This window comes from Brassica oleracea, chromosome C4 (assembly GCF_000695525.1).
Source record: "Brassica oleracea var. oleracea cultivar TO1000 chromosome C4, BOL, whole genome shotgun sequence".
Lineage (NCBI taxonomy): Eukaryota > Viridiplantae > Streptophyta > Magnoliopsida > Brassicales > Brassicaceae > Brassica > Brassica oleracea.
In genome coordinates this window covers 13,838,953-13,847,258 of record NC_027751.1, presented here as the reverse complement: position 1 = coordinate 13,847,258, position 8,306 = coordinate 13,838,953, and the positions used below count along the sequence as shown (strand labels likewise).

At 40.3% G+C, this 8,306-nt stretch overlaps 1 pseudogene; it reads right to left on the bottom strand.

The window, feature by feature from the left end:
• Positions 1–953: 953 nt before the first annotated feature.
• On the bottom strand, positions 954–6,905 carry LOC106341197 (annotated as a pseudogene).
• Positions 6,906–8,306: the final 1,401 nt, after the last annotated feature.

The following is an 8,306-nucleotide window of genomic DNA, read 5'->3' as shown; positions in this document are numbered from 1 at the left end:
TCAGAAAAGGAGGACTGTGTGTAAAAATTGTTAGGTAGAAGACATGGCGATGGGGATGAATTTTTTGGCGGTGTCCCATGTGAAGGTGCTATTGTGGAGGAACCTTAACTTTGGCGATGTCCCATGTGAAAGCGCCATGGTGGATGAATTTCTTGATTCTTACAGTCTGGTTTATGGTTGGGGATGAGTCTTCTACGTTGTCTTTGCCGTCGACTATGTCTCCGCCATCGTCTTCGTCAAAGTCGCCAACATCTCCTCCATTATTGTTGCTGTCGTATATACCACCATTAAATCACCATCGGAGATACACCATGATATATTTAAAAAGATAGATTAAGTAATAGATATAATGATTCAACACAATTTTCATGAAAAAATATATAAAGAAGCAGGTTTCAATTTAGAAAAACGGAGAATATGGGAGGAGAAAAAATGGAGAATTTGGGAGGCAAACGATGAACAATAAAGATAAGAGGATCCACTTGGTCTCTGAAGAATCTTGACCATTAGATTAACAAATAAATGAATGGCTATAGTTAAATCCCACCTAAAAATGAAATAGATGTTACATTTAGTTATCGTATAACACTTGGTTATAAAGTTATTTAGTTAATTTTTAACCAGAAGTTGAGTTTCATTAAACAAAACTACCTTAGTAGTGAGAACTGCTCCATTGTGTTAATAAAACTCATAAACTGACTCTAGGTGTAATTCTTTCTATTATATCTAGATTTCATAATAAAAAAAATATTTGTTTTCTAATGCATTATCAAACATTTTCCTCATAAAAAAATAGTAAAGCTCTAGTAAAGAGATATCCAGATTTCATACAAGATATTATTATTACAGATGCATATATCATTCATCTTTATTTAATAGATTGTTCAAATACTTTTACGGAAAATATAGTTAACATCTCCAGACTCCAGACCAAAAACTATGATCGTCATCTCTTATGCCGATTTGATACGCACTGCAACTTTCTTCATATGCTCAATTTGTTTCTCTTTATGAGGAATGCATTCCCTCACGATCTCAATTTCTTGTAAATTCTTGATCCATCTGTTAAGTTCTGGAAATTTTTTTCTCTGGAATCATATCAATTCCCATACCTTCCCAGCCCCGAGCCAAACAAAACGGAATCATGCTTCCAGCGACCATGTCCAAAAATCCAATTGTCTTGCCACTGTTAAGAAAGTAATTACTGAATGTTTGTGTGTGATTCATCGTGAGCTTAATGCTCAATATATACATCATTACATAGGCCTTATCTCCTTAACCGACTATATTAGAGTATTTATCTCTAATATTTACATGATTATCTAAACAATATACATCATTATCACAGCACTCCCCCTCAAGTTGGAGTATGCGTACTACAAATGCCCAACTTGGACATGAGATGATTAAACTGGAATTTCCCTAAGGCCTTTGTCAACAGACTCAACACGTCCGCCAGTTGCTCCTTCATTCCAATATATGATGCAATAATTACTCCTGGCTTCAGAGCATCCCGAACCCGATGACAATCGATCTCAACGTGTTTAGTACGTTCATGAAATACTGGATTTGTAGCTATATATATTGCAGACTTACTATCGCAAAACAGTCAAGCTGGTGTCTTTGGCGCAAAGCCCAAATCTCGTAAGAGTTGTCGTAGCCATTGTACTTCACGAGTGGCTATGGACATGGCATGATACTCTGCTTCAGCCGACGAATGCGACACCACCTTTTGTTTCTTTGTCTTCCAAGAAACTGGAGAACCTCCTATCATGGCAGCATACACAGTCAAGGACCTTCTTGTCAACGGACATGCCGCCCAATTGGCATCACAGTAAATAGAAACCTGTAAATCCGTTTCTGACTTAAGCAATATACCATGCCCGACTGTCCCTTTCAGAAACCGTACGACCCGCAATGCTGCATCCATATGCCCTTCTCTCCGTTTCTGCATGAATTGAGACAATATGTGCATTGAGTAGGATATGTACGGTCTTGTATTAGTAAGATAAATAAGCCGTCCTACAAGCCGTCTGTAACGCGCTGGATCAGTCGAAAAAGGACTGTCGTCAGTAGCTAAGTGATGGTTTTGTTCCATCGGAGTTGCGGCAGGCTTTGAATCAACAAGACCACTCTCCTTGACTATGTCCAAAGCATACTTTCTTTGGCTCAACACAAATCCTTCTTTATTACGAGCAATCTCGATTCCAAGAAAATACTTCAGTCTTCCAAGATCTTTCATGTGAAAACACTCACCAAGATAAGCCTTAAACTTCTTAATTGCCTCTCCATCGTTTCCACAGATAATAAGATCATCCACAAAAATTAACACCTGAATCTCAACATTTCCACGAGAATATAAGAACAAGGAGTAGTCGAACAGAGACTGAACAAACCCTGCTTTGACGAGTGCCTTTGTAAGCTTCTCAAACCAGCATCGAGGAGCCTGTTTCAATCCGTAAAGAGATTTATGTAATCGACACACTTTATTTGGATCTGAGTTGTTAACACCCTGTGGAAGCTTGATATACACTTCTTCATCCAAATCACCGTGAAGAAAAGCGTTGTGCACGTCCATCTGGTGCACGTCCCAGTTCTGAGTAGCTATTATCTTCAAGAGACTCCGAACTGTAGTCATCTTCGCAACTGGAGCAAAGGTTTCATCATAGTCACAGCCAGCTTTCTGACGTTTTGCAAGCACCACTAAACTTGCCTTAAAACGTTCTACTGTTCCATTGGCGTTATACTTTATCTTAAACACCCACATTGTGCCCAAAGCTACTCGTCCTGGCGGTAAATCAACTACACTCCAAGTTTTCGCAACCTCAAGTGCATCAACTTCTTTGTAAACTGCTTTTGTCCACCTCTTATCGCGCATGGCCTCTTTAAAGTTCTTAGGCTCGCTATCAGCACAAACGGCTGCAAGAAAAGCTTTGTGCCCACCAGAGAAATGTTCATCTGAAATATATTCAGTAAGTGGAATGAGAATGTTACATGAGACCGGGTCGAAGAAAGATGTTGTAGGATTGACCGGTGAGAACATGAGGGGTACTATTATCACAAACTGCCTTGTAGGTAACGTAATCATTTAATTTCACAGAGGGCTTCTTAACCTGTTGTCCTCAGCCCAAAGTACTCTCTGTTTCTGGTGCAGCACTTGATGTAGCTTCTTATGGAATCCTACTTCTTTCAGTGTCTGTTTCCACAACACTCAGAACTTCCGGCCCAACTTTGATGATTGCAGGATCCTGAGAAGCCAATGTTTCTTTTGAAGAATCTGGCTGATCACCACTACTCCCTCTACCGTTGATAACCTCAACTTCGTTTGTTACCAACTCGTCATCAAATATCTCCAAAGGAGCAGGAGAAGACTTCTCTTCAACAGTTTCAGAGAATGGAAACTCTTCTTCTCTAAAGACAACGTCTCGAGACACAAAGAACTCACAAGTTTCCAAGTCATACAACTTCCAACCTTTCTTCCCAAAAGGATAACCAACAAACACGCATTTTCTACTACGAGGAACAAATTTGTTCTTGTCGCGTAATTGTTTATGTGCAAAGCACAATGAACCAAACACCCGTAACTTTGAGTATGATGGAGTCGACCCGAACAACATCTCATGTGGACACTTTCCACTAAGTACTTTGGTTGGAGTAAGATTGATGACATGATCTGCTGTAAGAACGGCCTTCCCCCAGAACTTGATTGGCATCTTCACCTGAAACATCAAAGATCTCGCTACATTCAACAGGTGACGATGCTTTCTTTCAACTCTACCGTTCTGTTGCGGCGTCCCCACACAAGAAATTTGATGAATAATCCCTTTTGTTTTGAAGAATGAGGACAAACGTATAAACTCTGTGCCATTGTCACTTTGAATCTTCTGGATACGTTTCCCAAACTGCATTTCTGTGTAAGCATAGAAGTTCTAAACCACTTCCTTTACCTCTGATTTTCCGAAGAGCAAATAGGTCCAGACAGTACGTGAGTAGTCGTCTACAATAGTAAAAAATAGGAGGCTCCGTTTGAGGATACACGGTATGGCCCCCAGACATCAATATGAATCAACTCAAAACATGCTTTAGTTTTATTAGAACTTTCAGGAAACAAATCTCTTGTTTGCTTAGCCTTAAAACAGACCTCGCATGAATCTAAACTTGCAGAAACTTTAATACCAGAAAACACAGATAACGAAGATAAAACTGAAAGCCATGGATGTCCCAATCGCTGTTGCCACAAGACTGAATCCTCAGCCTTCACAACCTTGTTGCATCAAGCAGTTTTAACATCCGTAAAATAGTACACCCCATCACGTTCCTCACCTGCTCCAATCAGCATCCTCGAACACCGGTCCTGCAAAACACATAAGGTATCGGTGAAAAACGCAAAACAGTTTGAATGCTTGAGGAGTTTCGATACTGAGATCAAAGAGCAATTCAAATCCGGTACGTATAACACATCGTATAAAGAAATTCGATCAGATAGAGGCAACACACCTTTCTTCTTTTCTACGGTAGTACTTCCATCTGCAAACCCAATTTTACATGAAGATATATCTTCCAAATCAATAAGAAGATTTATGTCACCAGTCATATGATGCGATGCCCCTGTATCGAGGATCACATCTCCCATATCCTTACCAAACATTTTATCTGAAGCACCACTGGATTTCTCTTGTAGGATTTGAGTGATTACTCTCTATTGTTCCGCGGTAAGCTCTGGTACATTCGCTCCAGGGTTGGCGCTTGTAGCATATGCCACATTTGACTGACCTCTTCCTCTACTGGCTCCACTGCGACCTCCTCCTCTACTCGCACCACAGGTTCCACGTCCTCCTCTCTTTGTAAACCACTCAGGATAGCCGATCAACTTCCAACATGCACTCTTCTCGTGACCGGTTCTTCCACAGTTTGAGCAGTTTCGATCCTTTCCTCTGTTTTGTGACGTTTGTGAAGTATACTCATCATGTCCTCCACCTAAGTCACCACTGTTGTTCTAATGTCGAGACACAAAACCAACAGCCTCCTGCTGCTGTTCTCGTATCTTAGCTGAGTTCAAACGATCTTCTTCATGGACTATCTTGTTGTACACCTTTCCAAGATCTGGTAGAACATCAGCTTCTATTATAGCTGTAACAACATGACCAAAACGCGATTCATCCAGCCCCATAACGAACTGATGGACTCGCTCATCTTCTCTTTCTTTCTCATAGAGAGCCGCTGCATCACAAGTACAAGCCGATGGTGGTCGATATGTCTGCAACTCTTCCCACATCTTTGCAAGCTGACCATAATAGTCAATCACCGCTTGTCCATCCTGCCTGCACGAGGCAAGTTTCGCCATCAACTGATGTACTCGCACCATGTTCCCTACTGAGAACCGCTCTTTGAAATTCTCCCAAATCTTGTGTGCATCTGTGATAAAAGTGACAGTCGATCTTACTTTTGGCTCAATTGATGTCCTCAACCAACCTACTATCATCGAGTTGACGCTAAGCCAAGACTCCAAATCTGCGTGTCCCTCGGATGGTTTCTTCAATGTACCATCGATGAAACCAGTTTTCCTTTTGGCTTGAAGTGCGTTCATCATCTCCGTCGCCCACTCATTATAGTTTTCGCCTTTTAGCTGAACAGAGGTGATCAAAGCTCCCGGATTATCTGAAGAGAAAATCGAATACGGGGAGCTTGCATCTTTCTCACCGGTCACGCCGGTCGTAATTGCTTTTTCATCTCCCATGACCTCTGTTGATGATCAAGAAAGAAAACAAGCGTAAGAAGCAAAACAAGAGAATAGATCGGTTAATTGGATCTAAGCTCTGATACCATGTTAAGAAAGTAATTACTAAATGTTTGTGTGTGATTCATCGTGAGCTTAATGCTCAATATATACATCATTACATAGGCCTTATCTCCTTAACCGACTATATTAGAATATTTATCTCTAATATTTACATGATTATCTAAACAATATACATCATTATCACAGCACTCCCCCTCAAATTGGAGTAAGCGTACTACAAATGCCCAACACCACCGAATAAATGTTTTCCGGTGACTTCCTTCTCAAGAAACGTAAGGAGTTCTCGAGCCTCCTCAACTGCAACCTCTACTCCCTTCTCTGCTTTCACCAGAGTGCTGAATCTTATTGTGACCTAAAACCGTTTCATCAAAAAAAAAAATTGGAACTAATGTTTTATTTTGCATTGATATTCTGTGGTATCATTGAAATATATATATATTGAATGGTATGTCAAAATAGGATAAGCATGCAAGAATAATTTTTCTTGAAATTTCTACGAATAACAGAAAAAACATGGAGGACTGACATTTCTTTGGTATTTGCTTATTAATATGTGTTAAAAAAAAATTTGCTTATTAATAATTTATTTGGGAAATCAGTGAATGTAATTGCAATTCTTCACTCATTGTAATTGTAAAAGTTGGAAATTCCGTGGCTTACCAACCAAAATCAAAATCCTGATAAATTTATTTAAAATGTATTGAAATTCAAGTATTTGGTATGCATGGTTCTAGGTGGTAACTACTACTATATGACCTATGCAATAATTAAGGAATTGGTATGACAGTTACCTGTTCATCAACAACCTTGGCCCAGAATAAAGCCATAGCTTTCTCGTAAGGATCTTGAGGAAGAATTGGATTGTTTGTCCATGTTTGGTCGATGTATTCGAGGATCAGCTGTGACTCAAGCAATATTTTACCTTTATGGACAAGAACCGGAACCTTCTTGTAAACCGGGTTTAGCCCAAGAAGCTTTTGTCCATCAAGTCTTGCTCCAAGTACTCATAAGGCACGCCTTTAAGTTTGAGAGCCATTTCGACTCTGCGACTGAAAGGGCTTGCCCAAAAGCCTACAAACTTCACATCCTCTTCTCTCTCCGCCATTGGATCTCACTTGCTTCCTTATTCTTTGATTCGTTTATCTAGTTTTGTTCTCGTGATGAGTCTTGGTCAGTACTAATGTTCTATATATACGAAAATGACGTGATAACAATAAAGAAAGGACAATTTTGCTTTCACCTGGATTCATTCTGTAACGACCGTACCCCGGTAACCCGGTTTTTGTTAAATAATAGTTTGGTTTTATTTATATTATTTCTTGTTTGCAAACCGTTCCTGAACCAATTGGTTTAATTTCATTCAGTTTTGATTATTATTATTAATCATATCACCTATTTATTTTGTCTGTCGAACGTATATATATTCCCGGTTTTTCTTAACCAAACTGGGTAAAATTATTATCATTATTAAACCAACCCAGCCACCAATTTTCCCTAGCCCTATCAGTGTACGCGTACCTATATATATATTTGTTTTCCTCAAAGCTCAGCCTCCATTTCTTTCAGATCGTGGAGGAGAATGAGCTTCACCACCATCACCATCTCCATCTTCTCTATTCCTTCACGATCACTCCCCTCTATTCATCTTTAGGCTTTGATGGCAATCAAAGGAAGAACACCATCAATGTCACCAATCAGATCGCTAGCCACCACCGGAGGCATGTTCTTCACCGATCACCACCGCATCCATCGTAGCTGATGTCCATGGAACCATTGTTGCTCTTGTTGGTGTTGTATAGCGAAGCTGAGCTGAGACGTGGAGGAGAGACGAGCGACGGAGCTGCCGCATCTAATCACCTCGCCACCGTCACCGATCTACTTGACCATCAGTTGTGACCCACCGGTGGTGTAACCCTTGTCCCCATAGACGTTTCCGTGTTGTTGTAGATTGTGTCGTGTGGTTAATCAAGGAGAGAGTGAGATCTAGGGTAAGATTTACCTCTTTCTTGCGCACCAAGTTTCCTCGTTTCCATTTTATTAAACGCTTGCCATCTTGTTGTGAATCGGGAACTTATGTCATGATTTTATGTCTGGTATGCATGTGCATCTTTGTTGTGCTCCTCACGTGTTGATGGTGAGAAGCCGAGACTAATGTTTTATTCTATAACATGTTTCCGGTTCTGATCATAGCTAAGGTGAGGGTCTATTCCGTAAATCTCGTACCAGTGTAGAATTCTCTCTATGGTAGTTTAGATTTCGAATCATTATCCGTCTGTTTGAATTGAGTCTTGATTGTTAGTTAGTTCATTCATTGTGAACTGGAAATAGGGGTCTAGAGGATTCAACCTTTGATTGGATTGTGTGATGTTAAGAGATGCGATATATATATGTATGTATACATAGTTATTAGTAGGGACTATCTACGCGGGCGGGGGCTCAGAGATGTCTGGGCTAGCGACGCTACTTTGATTGTGCGGGCAGGGGTTCAGAGACGTCTGGACTTGCG